The following is an 18,796-nucleotide window of genomic DNA, read 5'->3' on the forward strand; positions in this document are numbered from 1 at the left end:
CCGGAGAAATGGTCTCAAGCTGCTGCTTCTTTAAGGCAGTGCACGTATTTATCTGACCAAGCCAGAGTTCCCAGCATTTATCTGTATATTGTGGCTGTGGTGGAATAAATGCTGGCAACGGAGGTTTCTGGAAGGGTACCCCTTGCTTTTTCCATTTCTCATCTAGTGAGAGTTTGTTCACCTTCTTGGTTTATCCTCTCCTCCCCAGTACCTGGAAGATGCCTGAGTTTGTAATTCAAGATGTGGTATCTGGGGAATATCAGGATAATACCCATCTGAACGTGATTTCCATCAAAGTCAGATCACGAAGGAAGTCGAAGAGAGTCAGGGCATCGAGGCTTTTCCAGGGCATGGCTGAGCATACAATATTTTCAAAGATTAAGTCCTTTAAGATCATATATCTTCTTTTCCAAATGAACTGTAGAAATTTTATAGAGAGTCGTAAAATAGGTTGCGTTCCCTGCAGCACCCTGATAAACAGCAGGAAGAGATGGACTTTTTAAAGTGTCAATTGGTGTCCTGCGTGTTAAGAATAGGTGTCTGTTTGTGGGTTTGTTCAATGGTTAGCTGGTTGATGTGGCTCAGAGGGCAAGAGGAGCCAGGATTTGACAGTCTTGAGAAAAACAAAGGCATGCACCAATCACTCCCCCAGCAAGCTACATCAGCCTTGACCGCAATAAACAACAGCAGAAATCTGATTTATTTACTACGCGATTGCTGGGTTTTGCTCTGTTGCCCCCATCTGAGCTTCCCCGGCCTCCCCAAAGACTTCAGGAGAATTAGATCAGATGTCAGGGAAGAGAGTTAGATCCTCCCTCTTTCCGAGCCAGACTAGAAGAGAGAATTCCAGGCCACAGGAGGCCCCGGAGAAAAATCTCATTGTTGGTGTATATGCTTCCACCCAGCACGGCTTCTGCAGCGCCTTCCTCCCCTCTGCTCAGCTTCCTGAGAAGAGATCAAATGTTTCAAAGCATTTCCACCTTTACTAATTTTTAATGCCTCTGCCAGACTGAAACTTGCCCACTGGAAAAAAAAAAATAACCTCTGCTTGTTGAAATAGCCCAAAATAAAAGTGCTCCTTTAACGGTAGCACATGTAACTTCCTCCCCGACTGCAGTGGGAGCCAAGGAATATAGCTTTTGCTCAATTTATTAAGCATTAAAAATGTCCCCGGGAAATGACTGCACTAGCAATCTGAATATGTTTGAATATAATTCTTGAAACTCCGAGACTTCCTATAAAAGAATCAAGAGTCTCTCACCTTGGTTCTTCCCTGCCACTCCTTGGGCTTCCAGCCCCACCCTGCTCATTCCTTTTCTTGGCTTCTTCTCCCATCCTCCCTACACACAGCCACCCACCAGGATCTATATGTGAACCAGGAAGGAAACCCTAGCATTTGGCTTCCCAGGCCATGAGGAGATAACACGGCCTATCAGCCAGAAAAGAAAACTCCCCGACTGGAGTTGCAGAAATTGCAGCTAATTATATGCTCCGTGCTTCCTGCAAAAGATATATATTTTAAGCGGCTGTGCTGACTTTTTCCCTCGGCTGTATTTAAAGGTTAGTTTCTGACCTGCTTCCTGGTTTAATGGAATAGTTTAAATATTACAAATCGTTACTTGATTCTAATGAATTATATCTCCCCTGGCACCTCACAAAATCCTTACAGCGCCAGAGGAAATCATTCGAAGAAACAGGGGAGTCTCCATGATCATAAACAGAAGAGCATGCCAAAGGGTTGCTGGATTCAGGATGGGCCTTCTTGGGTGGTAGAAAGCTTTTGGCCCTCGGCCTCACACTCACCAGAGCACCCGCGGCATGTGGCTGAGCAGCGTGAACTCCCACTCCCTGGCCTCCTTCTGATTGTTCACTCGGCTTAATTGTCAGCTCCTGCTAAGAACCTGTAACGTCTCATTTTACTAGAGACCCGTGGAAGTGTTGAGCGTTGCTCACGGCCAATTCAGGTAACTGAATGTGTGTGGTTTCCCTCTTGAATGCGCAGAGGCTAGGACAGGCTAAACCTGCCTCTGCACACAGGCCTTTTAGTGTTCCTTTCCTATCCTAATGAAGGTCTGAACCCAAACAAATCCTTTCTGTACAATTGGGCGGGTAGATACTCTCATCCCAAATTTTCTAGCTGTATCCATCACCAATCTCTTTCAATAGAAGAAAGCAGCTTAAATGCAAAACTGCAACAGCTAACGTTACACTGCCGGCCCAGAGAAGACGAGCATTTCTCCTACCTTAGAAGCTACAGGGAAGAAATCAAAATCTCGCGATTGCTGCGAAGCGAATGTGAGCAAGGCATGGGGAGCTCGGTTGGCCTAGACAGCTTCATTGTGGATTTCTAAGCCTTTAGCTGCTTGACTCTAAAACATGCATGTGGAAAGTGAGGAGTCCAGTCATGGGTACAGATGACTTTTCTGCATGGTTCCCAATGTCCTGGGTTCCGTTTTAGTACCGAGCAGATTTGATAACCCAGTGTGCAACCATGTTAGTCAGTTTTCCATCATTAATAACAAATGCCAAGGTGATCAACTTACAAAGAGAGAAGACTCCTTTTGGCTCATAATTTTAGAAATTCAGGTCTGTGATGAGTGGTCCTCACTGCTTTGGGCCTGTTGCGGCACATTACAATGGAAGTGCACGGCAGGGCCAAACCACTGACCCCTCCTGGACCAGACACAGAATAGGGAGAGACCTCAGTCCCTTAATTTCTTTTTAGGACAAGCCTTCAATGCACTGGAGTTCTCCCACAAGGATCCACCTCTTAAAGACTTGACCATTTCTGACTACCACAAACTGGAGACGAAAATTTCAACATTTTAGCTTTAGAGATGGACATTTAAAATCTAAAGTAGAGCATTCACCCCAGAAGTTTTAGCCACACGTGCTATTTCATATGGAATCAAATTCTCTCATAATATATCTAAACTATTAACAGTAGAATCCTTATGATTGTCAATCTGTAGAATATCTGATAAACCTTATAAAAAAGTTAAGCAAGTTAATGGCTAAGGAATTTGGCCCCTGATTGGTTATTTAATAGCAAGTAGTTAGTCCTTAAGACATACGTACATATGAGCAACTCTAAACAGGCTTGTGACATTGTATTTATTTATTTATATATGTGCATGCATGAACAATAATTTAAGACAAAGAGAAACAAAAAAAAAACAGAAAAGAAAAAAATGGAGACAATCCATGAAGGCTGAGAAGGGCTTGGAAGTAGAGAGAAGAAAAAAGTGGGAGGGGAATCCAGGATTTGAAAATAGAGGGTTGGAGTGATCAGAGTATTCTATATGCCTATATTAAGTGTCATAATGAAACCCGTTACTCTGTTCAGGTAATACACAATAATGAGAAACAAAAATTTACAAATGATGAAGATTTAAACTGCTTTAAATACCTCAGAGATCTCCTTTGATGCCCAATCTAATTCAAAGTTCCTACATTGCCATGGTGCTTAGGGGCTTCCACCTACAAAACATTGAATTTCCTCTGAGGATGTTCTGAATTAAACTCAAAGATCCTGAGAAGAGATAACTTACTGTAGGAAACATAAATTTATCCAATTGTTTGCAAAAAAAGATTATTAAATAAGAGCATTATGGAGGGACTCAGAGAGAGAAGGAGACAGAGACAGAGAGGTGGAAAAACCTGTATCAGCAAGAACCTTCCAGATACTTTGTCTGGTGAAAAAAAGGCAGCAAACTCAAATCTTGAGTGGGGATTTTGCTGAAGTGGAGTGAATGCTAAGCCAGTTTAGACCCAGCAGCACATCTTGAAGGATGGGTGTCATTAAAGATGGGTTTTTCATTGTCCAGACCACAGAGAATGCAGATAAATCAAAGATTCTTCTGCTTACTTTTCCATGATGAAAAACCAAAACCACTTTGCTCTAGATGGGGGTTCATCTGATGACTGTTTCAGGAGCTTCCTTTACGGCATAGAGTCATGGGCAGCAGAGATGGCAGCGGAAAGGAAAAGGATGGGGAAGGACTCTGGGGTGAGCTGAGGGTGACAAAGGGAAAGGGAAATCAAGCATCACTAAATATTTATTCAGGTTTCTATAAGCCTCCATTAATGAGCTGAGAAGACGCGTGTCTGCCACAGAGAAGGCACAGGCGTCAAGGCGACTCGGAAGTTGTTGGTGGCACTCATGTGGCCACACTGTTGATTAATGTAATTGAAGAATATATTACAGAAACAGAAAAGGAAATGTGACTTCTTCAGGGACCCATTAATTTCTTAGGCATGAAGTGTTTGAAGGTTCAAAGGCTTTGTCGAAGCTTATTTTAAATTTAAAATTCCCGTTGCCAAGGGATTGATTACCATTCTTATATGAGCTTTGTCAAACACAAAGTTGATCTCAGTTCTTTCAAAGTTCCGTGACACTTAGTTGTTTTCAGAGCCTCCTCTTTTGTCCATAGGAAAGACAGCCTTACACGTTCTCTCAAGGACAGGATCGCTTTCACCTCACAAGAACAGCAAGATAAAAATGCCTAAACCCTTACAAACAACTTCCACTCTCTCCATCTTTAGGGTCTTGCCAGTCGTCTCTGCGAGTCTGGTATTATGCCTCGCACTCAAAGATGTCTTATGTTAATCTGTGTTTGGTTTCCCTTTGACTTCAAAGCAGCAACTTGTTTGAGGTCTTTGTGCATATGAGGCTTAGTTATGCTGTGCAGGGACTTCACAATTTTTCCTCATCTCTCCACCCCAAAGGACTGCATGAGGCTCTTTTTATAGCTACCGCCTGCCCTCCTCTGACCATGGTTTAAGGCACTCTCATAAACAACAGCCTCTGAAGGTCCCTCACAATGTCCCCAGCACCAGGCTTTATTTGTGCTGTCCTGATAGTGAACTCAGTGCTTCAAGCCAGACAGCAACATTTCTGGTTCCTTGGAAAGCAAGCAAAGAACTGCCATTTCACACAAGGGAGAGAGCGGGAAGCAGTCTTTAAGACCTGGAGTTAAATGGCACTGCCATCTGCCTTGTTTTGCAAGAACCACTAGGCTGCATTTGAAACAACAGCATCATGACCTGAACCTCTCCCAGGAGATCAATAATGAAATTGCTGAGGCTAAGGACAGCTCAACAGATGTAGCATGAATTCTAATTGATCTTAATAAAAACCCAGAGTCAGATATTTGAGTAAATCCTGAAAGATTATAGAAGTAAAGGAGCCAGCCACTAGAGAGACTTTTTATCTTCACCGAATCCTCAGACAGAATGCTCTGAGCTCCTGTCTCCTCCCGCCTTATATTCTGTTCTCTGCCCAGTAATAGCCCTTCCTGTCTCTGCCTCCCCAGTGATGGGATTAAAGGCATGTAACTCCCGGCTACTGGGAATAAAGATTTGAGCTACCACTGCCTTGTACTGCTTCTCTTTTAGACTGAATTTCCAGTAGACCAGGGTGGCCTTGAACTCACAGATATCTGTGTGCCTCTGCCTCCCAAGTGTTAGGATTAAAGGTATGTGCCACTACTGCCTGGCCTCTATGGCCAGCTAGTGGCTAGCTCTACTATCTGATCTCCATGCAAGCTTTATTTGTTAATGCACAAACAGTAGCACCACAGAAAATCTTTTTTTCTGATGAGAAAGTATTTTCTCATTTCTTGCTTGCCTGGGTTTATGTGCATATGTGGATGCCCAATGTTGATATAAGACACCTTTCTCACAGATTACAACCTTGTACATTGAAGCAGGGACTCTCTCTCTCTCTCTCTCTCTGTCTCTGTCTCTGTCTCTGTCTCTCTCTCTCTCTCTCTCTGTCTCTCTCTCTCTGATCCTAAAGCCTCACCCCCTTTTCAGCTAGTCTGACTAGTCAATTTACTTATGGGAGTCCCTGTCTTTGCCTCCTGTATTGGATTACAGGTAGACTTCCAAGTCTACCTTTGTGTGAGTTCTGGGGAGTCAACTTCTGATTGGCAAACCTGAATGACAAGTGCTTGCTCCACCAAACCACATCTCTGACCCTTACTTGCATTTGTGCCCTTACTGCAACGCCTCTGGAGCACAAAGTCCCACATGGGTGCTTCCTTTAGTCTTGGCTTTCATCAAGGTTGTCTATAAGGCCCTGGGAAGAGTAGGGAGCAGGTTGGACTCAGAGCTCTAGATTGGCTGTCTACAGCTACACAAAGCATTAGCACCACAAGGTCACCAGCACTCAAAGGCCTAGGTAAACAGAGACATTTGCTGTCCCATCTGGAAGAAGTACCGTCATTCACAGTGATTTTGTTTCAAAGGCGTTTCTATCTGTGCTCATTCGGGGGCATGCATATGCCTGGATCCTAGTGCTACCACTTGGAAGGCAGAGGTCAGATGGTTGGTGTGAAGAAGTGTAACTCAGAAAATGCTCAGCTCTGGTCCTGTGAGTGCTGTGCTCCAGGTCTGGGCCTCCTTGGATCTGTGCCTTGTCTTCTTCCTTCTGATCTGTAGCCCAGAAATAAACACAGTCCAAATGCCTGCTTTGAACACTTTGCCCCCAAAGAAGTGGTAAAGGGATCAGACCTGAAGCAGTTTAATGCATTCTCAATCTCTGGTGACTCTCACCTATTTCTACATAAAACTAGTGAATTGTGGTAACCACACTGAAATTCACAGACTCAGAGAAGTTAAAGAGGAGCCATCCAGAAGGAATGCATGGATCTCCCTGGGAAGAGGAAGTAGAATACATTTTGTGGGTGGACTGGGAGCAGATGGGGAGGGGAACTGGAGGCATTGGATAGGGGTGGGAGAGGTGGAGAGAGAGAGATGACTGAAATAGGCACATTTAGGGGGTGATGTGGAAAGCTAGTGGAGTGGAAGCTTCCTGGAACCACTGAGAGTGACCGTGGTGTGGGTTCCTAGTAACGAGGATGGGAAGCCTTCGGTAACCTGGCAAGGCTCCCTGTGATGGGACTGGGATACTAACCCAGCCCCCAAATTGTCACCCACAACCTGCCCTGCCTGAAAGATGTGCTGGGGCAGTGATGGCTCAGAACATGAGGGAATGGCCAACCAGTGACTAGGCTAGCTTGTGGCCCATACCAGGAGAGGGAGTCCATAGCTGGCAATGCCTGGATGGCCAGGATTCAGAAGCTGGATGGCTCAGAGACTTGGATAGAACCAAACATGACCGACAACAACAATGAAAAGCCGATGAAATGATTCCTAATGATATTCTGCTTTACTCATAGATTGGTGCCTAGTCCACTCATCATCAGAGAGGCTCCATTCAGCAACTGATGGGAACAGATGCAGAGAGCCAAAGTCAAACATGAGGCAGTGCTTGGGGAACCCCAGAGAAGAGGGGGAGGAAGAATTGTAGGAGCAAGAGTTGTCTGGGACATCAAGAGAAACATGGCCCACAGAATCAACTAACCAGGGTTCGGAGGGGCTCACAGAGACTGAGGCAGCAGACTCAGAGCTACCCTGGTCGTTGTAGAATTACTAACAGTGGAAGTGGAGGTTTCTCTGGCTCTTGCCTGCTCATGGGACCCTTTTGTCCTACTGAATTGCCTCATCCAGTCTTGACCTGAAGATTTGTGCCTAGTCTTATTGCATATTGTTATATGGTGTTAGGTTGATATCTTTGGAAGACTTCCTCTTCTCTGAAGGGAAATAGAAAAGCAGTGAAGCTGGGGGAGATGGGAGGTGGGAGGGGAATTGGGGGGAGGAGGGGTGAGAAGGGAAGCTGAGATCAGGGTGTGCTGCATGAGAGAAGAATAAAGAAAAAGAAAAATAGTGAATTGTGAATGAAAGCATGATGCAGGATTCCGCTCTGTGTGCTGTGATTACCACTGATTAGTAAAGAAACCGCTTTGGGCCTATAGCAGGGCAGAACAGAGCTAGATGAGAAAAACTAAATTGAATGCTGGAAGAAAGAAGGCAGAGTCAGGAAATGCCATGTAACCGCCAGAGGTGAGCTGCCAGCTGGAACCTTGTCAATAGACCATGAATCTCATGGTAAAATATAAAATAATGTAGATGGGTGAATTCTAGATGTAAGAACTAGCTAACAACATGCTTAATCTGTTGGCCAAACAGTACTGCAAATAATATAGTTTTTTGTGATTATTTCGAGTCAGGGAAGCTGGGAAATGAACAAGCGGCCTCTCCTACAATGAAAATGTGTGTGTGTTTGTGTGTGTGTGTGTGTGTGTGTGTGTTTAAGAGAGTTACAAAATATATCAAAGCCCATGGTGAAGACATGTATGGCCTAGGGCAGTGAGATAACAGTTTCTTGTGTCAGAGCCTTCTGTGGTGTAAACACAGCTAAGACCCTGTAGCTGTGCTCTCCTTAAAGGCAATGACTGATGATGATGTGGACCAGAAAAGAGGAGACTACGTGAGCTGCAAACATAAAACTCAAGGCTACAGTTTTGTCAATGCCAGATCCGGGGCCTGGCTGGTAGATGGCCTGGAGAATCACTTAAGGATGCTGGACTTTGTCATTTGGTCAACCTAGAACCACTCCTAGGTATAATGTTCTGGTCTGGTGAGCATCGGTGAGGATGCAGGCAAGTTCTACAGTGAAGGCTTCGAAGGTGCTGACTCTGTGTGTTATGATTCAAACTTTGCAAGCCAGCATCCTCCAATCCTAACATCATGGAGATACTCCTTGCATCCTTTACCTACACAGTCTTCTCTGAAATTCTGGAAAGCAGTCTTCATTCTGGATGTCTTATTTATCTAACAAAAAGAGATGTGTCCCCTCCCCACTCACCCACCATTTTTTCAGCATTCAAAAGGCAAGTGATTGTGTTCCAGGCATTTTTTTCTAGAAAACTAAAGGGGAAGCTACAGATTTTTTTCCACTGATGTTTGATGTCTTTGAGGTTAAAACAGAAAAAAAACTAACAAATACCTTGCTTTTATCACCTACAGGACATTTCCTACTGAGTTCATGCTTCCTGGATTTTAAGTTTATGAGTAGGAATGGTTATAGCATAAGAGGATTTAGGACTCAGTAGCAAAAAAGTTAAATCATATTGTTTAGCTTTAACAAAAAATGTACTGTCCTAGGCATATAGGATACAAGGGTATGGTCTAAGTATTATCATTTCCATTTCATAGAAAAGGAAGCTGAGAAACAAAAATGTTAAGTTACTGATCTTGGGTTGCAAAACCATTGAGTATTGGTCCATGGTTCAAAATTAGATCAGTGTGACTCTAAAACTTTTGGTAATAATGGTTTTTAAAATATGGAATTAAGATAGAAACCACGAAATACTAGATGTTTAGTCTGTGTGACTGACGTAATCAAACACCTAAGACATGATAACCCAACAAAGGAATCCTCATAGATCTAGCAGCTCTACAGTCCAAGCAACTACAGGTTTGGCCTCTCTTGAGGCTTCTCTTCCTAGCTTTGTTGTGTTCCAGTTCTGAGCTTGTACTGTCTTTTCTGTGGAGATCCTTGGTGACGTCATCTTATAAGACCATGAGTCAGCTGATGAGAGCCTTCCTCAGAGACCTTGCTAAGCTGCTTTCCTGTGTGAAGACCCTGTTTTCAAATTCTTCCTTCCTTCCTTCCTTCCTTCCTTCCTTCCTTCCTTCCTTCCTTCCTTCCTTCCTTCCTTCTCTTTCTTTCTTTCTTTCTTTCTTTCTTTCTTTCTTTCTTTCTTTCCTTTTCTTTCTCTCTCTCTCTCTCTCTCCTTCCTTGCTTCCTTCCTTTTTTCTTCCTTCTTTCTTTTTTGTTTTCTTTTTGTTTGTGTTTATTCCACAATAACCCTGTGTAGCCCTGGCTGTCCTGAAACTTACTCTGTAAACCAGGATGGCCTCAAACTCATAGGAGGTCCACCTCCCTCTGCCTCCCAGTGCTGGGATTGAAGGCGTGCAAAGGGTCCTGTTTTCAAATAGTTTGTTTTTGATGGCAAGTATCAGAACCTCAATATGAGATTAGGACATGAACAAAATGGAGCCTGTACCATTAAGGAATTCTTTCAAACTTCATTTTTTTCTTGCGTTTTACTATGTTTGGTAAGCAAAACAGTATACAATTAAGTATAAAACAAATATTCATTGTATAAATACAGTGCAAAATAATCTCCACAGTCAATTTGATTAATATCTATCACTTTATAGCTACTTTTGTGCATATGGAAAAACCATATTACATCTACCCTCTTAGCAGGTTTAAATATACAATACAATATTATTAGCAATAATCACTGGCTATACATTGGGCCCCCAGACTTCATTTAGTATATAGCTGCAAGTTTAACCTTTCACAGATACCCAATAATTTCTTTTGGTCCCTAATATCCACTTTTCTCTGCTTCAGTGAATTATGCTTTTTCAAGGAATAATATATATCATATATCAAACATATCATATTTGAATGAGTGAAATAGTATATTTGTTACTGGTCTTTCTGGGTCCTAGCACAATGTCTTCCAGGTTCGTCCATGCTGTCACAAGCGAAATAATTTCCTTTTAATATGCATGTATGTGACATACATGTGTGCATGTTTAAGTGGGGGATGGACTTACCTGGGACACACATATGGCCAGAGATGATGTTATATCTCTTTCTTGATTGCTTTCCACTTTAACTTCTGAGACAGGATATCCCAAAAAACAGGAACTCAGCAGTTGGCTAGACTGGCTAGCCGGGGAACTCTGGGGATCCTCCTGGCAGCTCTCAGCCCGGTAGTAGGCTTACAGACAGCTGTCATGCCGCCCAGACATAGGTGCTGAGGACACAAACTCAGGGTCCTCATGCTTATGCCTCAGGTGCTTTACCAAGTGAGCCATCTTCTTTATTTTATTTTATTTTTTGAATTTTTCCCATTTATTGTACATGCTGACCACAGTTTCTCCTCCCTCTTCTCCTTCCATTCCCTTCCTCCCCCACCTCCCATCTACCCCTCCCCATTCACTCCTCTTCCTCCATTCAGAAAGGGGCAGGCCTCCCATGGATGTGAACAAAAGGTTAAGCCATCTTCTTAACCCTATTACTTTTTTACGGCTAAAATAAATAAACATATACAACATATTAACATACACCACAGCACTTTGTTTCTTTTGAACATATATTAAGAAAAATGTCTGGGCCATGTGATCATTCTATTTTTATTTTTTGAAAATACCCTCAATGTTTTCCATAATAGCTGCACCTAGACACATTCCCACCGACAGTGTAAAGTGTTCCTCTCTTTCACACAAAAAAGGGTACTTGAATATCTCCAGTGTTTATTTATTTTAGCACTTGACAGCTAGAAGGGACCTGTAGATCTCTGTTATGATTTGGATACAGGCAGCCATGGAAACAATGTTGTAGCCTCAGGGAAAGTTCCAGATTATCAAAAGTGGGTAGAGAAGTCAATGGAGACGCAGAATGATGGAAGAAGGTTTGCCCTCTTCCACCAGCAGTTTTAGATCCGCCTGGAGGTGGCCAGCAAAGGACTCAGAAGAAAAAGAGAATGAGGCAGTGTGAACGGGCAGTTTCTGCAGGTCAGGCCTTTTTGCCTCTTTTGAATGGAGAAGGTAAATGAACTATGTGTATGCTGGGCTTTGACTCTGAAATGTCTCCCCACACTCATGTGTTAAGGACTTAGCTGAAACTGATGGAGTTTTTGAAAGGAGGTGAACCGTAACAGTCTACTTCATTGTCGGAATCCCATAATGCAATGGTGTTTGAGGGAAGTGGTGCTGGGCCAGGTGAAGGAAAGCAGGTGCTGTTAAGGGTATATCTTATGACAACTCCTTAAACCTGATATTCCCAGCCTCAGTGAGGTGAGCAGTTTCCTCTTCATGGGATACGCCACCACCATGATGTTCTTCCTCTTCATAGGTCCAGAGCAAAGAAGCCAGCAGACACGGACTGAAACCTCGGCAACCGCGAGCCAGAGGAACTCTCTCACCCCTCAGGCTTTTCTCTCCATGTAGTTCACACAGAGATGTAATTCACAACTAGCCGAAGAAAAGAAGAATGGATCTTAGTTCACAGTTCTCAGCTACCTCCATTTTTAGCCCGTCCTACCTATCGTGGAAGAACTGCACCCAAACCACCCAGCCAGGGAGCTAGGAAATCTAGGTTTTCTAGGTAAGTAAACCCATGGATATGAATGACTCTTAGCCCATCTGGGATGATAGTTAACGGAGAGGAAAAATAAACGCGATAAAGCGTAGAGCCCCAGAGTTCAGAAGCGTTCATTGCCATCATCTTTTGCATTACATCACCTTCACCCAGAAAGTTTAACAAGTTAGATGCTGAAACTGTTTCATAAAATTAATATTAATAAGAGTATGTTTTGAAGACTTTTAAGGTAGGTGCATTCTTATTGAAGGGAGAAATAAAATTTAGGTTTTGGATTTCTAAAATTGTATTCATTGTAAGCATAGGTTGAGTAAAACAATTGTATATCAAAATTTCAAACAACAGGAAACCGCATTCTTTTCCCTTGAAAAGTTTTATTGCAAATATTCATTAACATGTACATTGTATTTATGTATAGTTCCTGTGTGTGCACACATGAATGGCTACTCATGTGGATACATGTGTTTGTGGCTGTCTTCATCAATCATTTCACCTTCATTTTTTAGGCAGGGTCTCCCACTGATCCCGGAGCTTCCAACTTAAGTAGACTAGCTGGCCGGCAGGCCCAGGGGTCCTCCTGTCTCCACCTCCCCTCCACTGGATTTGCAGATGCTTATCTGCCATTAATTAGGTTCTAGGGATCACACCCAGGCCATCATTCATACCTGGTAAGAACTTTACCAGCTGAGCCTCAGCGCCATTTCCATGAGCCAGCACGAATCAGGAACCCGCAGTGTGAACTCTGCTGGCTCCAGAGGTCCAGTCCCTTGGCATTTATGAACCATATTTCCATTCCATTTTGAACCATATTAGCCATTTGATGGCTATTTCCACCTCTCTTCACAACAAGACTGAGGATTAAGTGAAATACTAAAATGAGTCTCTTTGTTACTTCTCTTTTCCCTCCCTTCTTTGTAATCATGCCTCTTACCCCTTTTTTTTCTTTTTCTCTCCTTCTGTTCTCTTTCTTTCGGTTAGTTATGGACATTGGGACCCAGCAGAGCAATGGCTGAGGCAATGGCTCAGTAGATGAAGGACCTGAGCCCCGATCCCCAGAAACAAAGTAAAAGCCAGCTGGTTGGCAGTCCATCTGTAAGTTCATCAGAGCCGAGGAATTCCGGGAATAATCTGTCTAGCTAGTCTAGCTGACTCGGTGAACTGTGAGTTTAGTGATAGTCCTGGCTCAGAAAATAAAACGGGGAGCAGTGGAGGGAAATCCTGACATCAGCCTCTGCTTGCCACAGGCAGGCACGCGTGCACATTGGTTCCACATCTGCACGCACGCATGCACGCACACACGCACGCACAGACGCACGACTAGAACAGCATTTCGAGAGTCTATAGAACTGTAATTTAATCTCTCATATGCCTCTCATTATCTTAACAATCCCAAAACAACAGCTCTCTGATGCCTTATACAGGAGGAAGAGGAAAAACAGTTTCCGTGGACAGAGTACCAGGCCCCTCGATCACACTAGTGATTATTTCCAAATGTTGAATGTCCAGGGAGTGTTTCCTGTTCTCATAACTATTAAACTATTTGGCTCCCTTTGGGGGAAGGGATGGGCTCGGCAGCCCACAGAACTTCATGGAATTCCAGGGCCATGTATGAGAAGGTCTGAGGAGTCCCTCTGTCCAGACTGCTTTCTCCTCTAGGAGTCTCTAGCTGGGCAGTTCAGTGCAACCGTCAGACCGGATCTACCTCACATTGTCCTGCGGGGCAATTTAATGTTTCATCTAGTGGTTTTTATTTTGAGATATTTCTAACCTGTAAAGGAATTGCAATAATAGTGCAGAGGATCTCACAGACCTTTCACCCAGATATTTCAAATGTTAATTTTTTTAGGCACTTTTGCTTTCTGCCTTTTCTCACTAATTACACAGAATTGTCACCTTATTTTCTGGCTGAGAGCAACCACCAGACATGAACTTTCTTTACCCGTAAATACTACAGAACGGGTACTAAAGCGGGAGACATAAATATAGCAATATGACTATGACCATAATAGGATGGTTAACACTGCTGTACTTTAACCCTCACGTCTTCAGATTTGACACTGTCCCAACAATAAACTCTATGACGAAAGGATTTGACTCAGGACCAGAAAGAGCTTCTTTAAACTTGAACTCTTGCTTTGTTGTTTGTTTTTTTTTTTTTCCTTTAAGACTTTGCACTCCTAATTTGAGCTGGCTGGACGTTTTCTCATTCCTATATTCAAACCACAGACATTTGTTAGAAATATCCCAGAAGGCACTGCAGGCTCTTTTCTATGCTCAGTGTCCATTTTCCCCAGTAGACCTTCTGAATCTTGATGTTATTATTCTCTTGGCAATTAATACAAATCTCGTGGCGAGGAATACTGAGGCTTTATAAATACTGTGTTTCTGTTCATTTTCCTCTAGTAGTTTAACCTTTTAGAGTATTTTAGAACTTGACCTTCCTGTGTAATTTTTGACTACACGTAAGAAAAATAAAAACTTCACCGAAGCTCATCTCGCCCAGAAAGCTGTACGCTGGAAAAGTGACATTGAGGCAGTAAAGATAGCCCAGACGAGACACCCGATTGACACCAGGTTTGTCCTTTCTTGAGCTTCAAAGACTCCTTCCATTATCTCTGGGAGACAACGCTGTCTCTTCAGGCTTTCCGTTCTTCAGGCCGGAAGAGGGACCAATGGGCCCAGGAAATGGGCTCCAGCCTCCCTCCAGCCTGAAGGCTCACTCTGACAGTATGTGTTGCAAGGTATTTTTAGTTAAGGTTTTAGTTAACATACAAAATGGTGGGTTTCATTAGAGCATTTTCATACATAAATGGCCTTGTGCTTTTCTGCGTTCACACCTCCATCTACCTTCTCCCACCCTACTTTCTACCTTTCACCAATACCCTTTCTACGTGTAAATATTACTCTTGCTGTTGCTTTCATGTAATATATATGAGAAAATGCACACACGGAGTTTTATTTAGCTATAACAATGAATAAAATGCTATCACGTTTAGGAAAATGGGCAGAACTAGACTACATCATGTTAAGGGAAATAAGCAAGATTCACCACCACCCCAATTTCTTTTTTCTCTCGTGTGTGTGTGTGTGTGTGTGTGTGTGTGTGTGTGTGTGTGTAAAAGGAGGCCTATGATGGGAAGAAGAAGACTAAAGAAGAGGAAAGGGAGAAACCAAGAGAAGGCAAGGAAGAGCATCGACAAAATACCGCACATTTTCTCTTGTAGACTGAGAGCTCCTGGCCCACCCCTCCCACCAGCACCCTGGAGCTCAGCCTCTGCCTCAGAGGCCATGTGGAAATGCAGACAACTTGGGGGAAAGTTGCCATGTGTGGAGGAGACCCCTCTCCTTGGCAGCAATTCCTGCTCCTCTAAGCATCTGCATACTACAGCTCCATGGCCAGCCCCCCTGCTCTCATGTCCCAAACTGCCTCCTGTTAGAAAGTCCCTGGGAATCTGACCACCAGAGTTGGGGACACACTTCAGGTAGGACACTGATTTTCAGTCTCTTCTGCTTTTCTTTATAAACAAATAGCAAAGAGGGAAGAGACTGTCTTTCTTTTCCCACTTGTCCAGGGTCCTCTGAGGGTTTGGGGCATCTCTGCAGGACCCAACCATCTCTTAGAGAGCCATACTGCAGCCATTGACATCAGTCTTAGGGGCAGAAGCCTCGGTCTGTTCCAGAGATGCCAACTGCATTCTCTTTTCCTCTCCTACTTACGAATATTTAAAAAGGAATATGTAACACGAATTGAAGCATGAGGGGCAGTTAAAAATAAAACTCCAGTGAGCTCTATATCACACACAGTGATATTCACTCAGTTAAAAATATGTGATCTGATGGAATTAATGCATTTGAATTAATGTAACCACCATCGCAATCAATTTTACATCTTCATCGCTAAAAAGAAGCCCAACCGCATTAGCTGTGGCTCTCAAGGGAGGTTTTTAAAGGATGGCTCCATGTGTCTCTTGAGCAATAGCCGCCCATCTTTTGTTCTTTTCCTGGGCTTAACTATTCATTCGCGATCGTCCCGCTGAGCTCTGCCTACAATGGTCTCTCTGGAAAGACTTAATTAATTGATGGCGGTTGGATTTTCTTCCCGAGGGAGCACTAACCTTATATTGTTCTTGGTAAATTTGATTTTTGAATTTCTCCTCTCTTTTTCCCTGGAGAATCATGGTTGGGTTGTCCTTCGGAAACTGCAGGATGTTATGAATCATCTTTTTAAGAATTTACAATTTAAATCACACATTTAGACACACAATTCTATTTATGCTTCCAAGCAACAGTTAAATGTCAAAATAGCAGTATCTATAAGGTGCCCTTCTGGTCCAGGCAGTCCTAAGAGCTTCTCATATTTACAAAATTAATCTAATGCTCTCTTAGTCATAATGGATTCCCAAACTGAATATACTAAAACCTACTCAGCTTTGTGATAGTGTGGAGATGCAGAATCTTTAGGAGGGGGTCCAACCTGGAGGGATTATTTCCATATACATGGGCTTCTGGGAGCGAAACCATCCCCTCTATCTCTCCCCCCTATTGAGGACTCAACAAGAAGACCCTCATCAGCCATGGAAGGAGGGCTTTGATACCGGATCTTTCCATTTCTAGAACTCTGAGAAAAGACATTTTTATTATTTTAAGTTACCTAGTACAAGGTGGTTTATTACTGCAAAACAAACAGAAGGCGGATTCTCCTGAGTAGAAGGGTCTGATAAGTTCACAGAGCTTCCATGACAAGAAGCCCGAAGGTCATAGAGCTCAGAAGGCAGAGCAGAGGCTAAGGATAGGAGCAGGGTGTTTCTAGTCTTGGCTCTAAACATTGCTCTCAGGGCTTCAACTTTTCTGTTTCAGAAGCAGATTCTGACAGGGGCCAAGTTAGAACCTGAATACAAGTAGTCACAAACCAGGCCTTATGCCATTATCAACTAAGAGTCCCCACAGATCTCTTGCCAGGTTCGCAGAGGTGAGTTCTTCAACAGGTCTAGCCATTTCATTCCCCTCCCCACATTGTGGACAACATGACTGAAACTTCGTATCATCAACTACATCGTTATGGCACTCAGAGTGTGTAGGAAAACCACTCAGATGTTAACATGTGTGATTGTATTGGATGGAGATAGCTAATTTTCAAGTTGAAGACCTATTTCCCTATTGGCCCTGACCCTTTGTAACTTCTCTCCATGTCTCTTTCTCAGTATGTTCTATCTCAAGCATGGAACGCAGCACATGGATTTAATAACCGCAGCAGTGATTTGAGTGTGTGCTCAGCTAATCAGAAAGAGCAGTGGCAAGCCCAAGAATTCATTTCAGTTGTATATCATTTTAAAAGAGTCGACACATGTGTCCTTTGGAGAGAATATAATAAAATTTTAAAAAGCAAAAGCCGATTCTGACCTGCCAACTGCAATGACTGGCCATGCAGAGGAGAGCTGTGGAATTCCGAGGCCATTTGGGATTTATTAAGTTTGCTGAGACTGCGTAGAGCCTGATCTCTGCCACTTCCAATGGTTTAATGACTTTTGGATAAGCCTTCAGAGGTAAATGGTTAAGTCACCAAATGCTCCATAAAATAATTATACAAACAATTTTCTAGCTAATTATCTAACATGAACAGAAGCACACAGCTGCTAAGATATATAATTGCTGCTTCATCAGGGCTGGCTACTGTATTTACATAATTTCTTTACTGATCTTGGAGTAGTTTGGTGGAGGGCATTAACATAATATCCCATGAAATGAAGGAGTTAAAGACCCAGCTCTGGCCCCAGCTGGTAGATAAGAGCAGTGACTTACTTTGATAATTTTTTTAAGGCAATATATTACAATCTTTAAATCTATGAACATTTGTATGGCATATGTAAGTCCTTAGGTGGTTATATTTAGATTAACTTATGGCAGAGATAAATTTTTACTCTGTTATCTATTGAATGTACATACAGAGAAATAAGCATGTAATTGGACAGTTCACAAACTGAACTCCCTCAGGCAATAAGTGGAGTAAGAAATAGAATATTATCAGAACCTCAAAATATTCCCTTGTCTCCCCTCCAACTTCTACTCTATCTAAAGAGAGATATGATCTTCATTTCTATCCAGAGACTAACTTGGCCTCTGTTGTACTGAGTCTGAAAGCATCATAGTGTGTATGGTTTTTTGTGCCTCTGCTGTCTTTGATCATGTTTGTAAATTTCATCCTACTGCAATTTGCTCACTATCACTGATAATATGATATCCCATTGTATGAGACAAGTACATATTGCTTATCATTTTACTATTGAGAGGTTTTTAAATATTGTCTGCCTTAGCAATATTATGGATGATGATATTTGTGTTTCTTAGTGAATATATGTCTATGCCTAAGAGTGGTGTGTGTGTCCATTTTATTAGATATTGTCAAACGCTTTTCATGAAAGGTTGCACTAATTTGTACTCCTGTCAGTGCTAGGAAAAAAGGGGGATGAAAGTTTGAAGCATGGTGCCTGATGCATACTAAATTTAGAGGGCATTGCAGGATAAGAAAAGCAGGAGCCGTTGTACTAAAGGAAAAGGGTCTAAAACCAAGGCCCAGTGAAAAAAAAGATCGTATGAGGAAAGTGATGGGTGGGAGGTAAATCAGACAATAGAAAAATCACACAGATTCCTTCATGGCTTGAGCTTTCTAAGATGGCCAGGAGCAGTAGGGGAAGAAGAGAGAGAGGGAGGGAGAGAGAGAGAGAGAGAGGGAGAGAGGAATAAAGGAAGAGAGGGAGGGAGAGAGGG

The sequence above is a fragment of the Microtus ochrogaster genome, chromosome 26, assembly GCF_000317375.1.
Source record: "Microtus ochrogaster isolate Prairie Vole_2 chromosome 26, MicOch1.0, whole genome shotgun sequence".
Taxonomy (NCBI): domain Eukaryota; kingdom Metazoa; phylum Chordata; class Mammalia; order Rodentia; family Cricetidae; genus Microtus; species Microtus ochrogaster.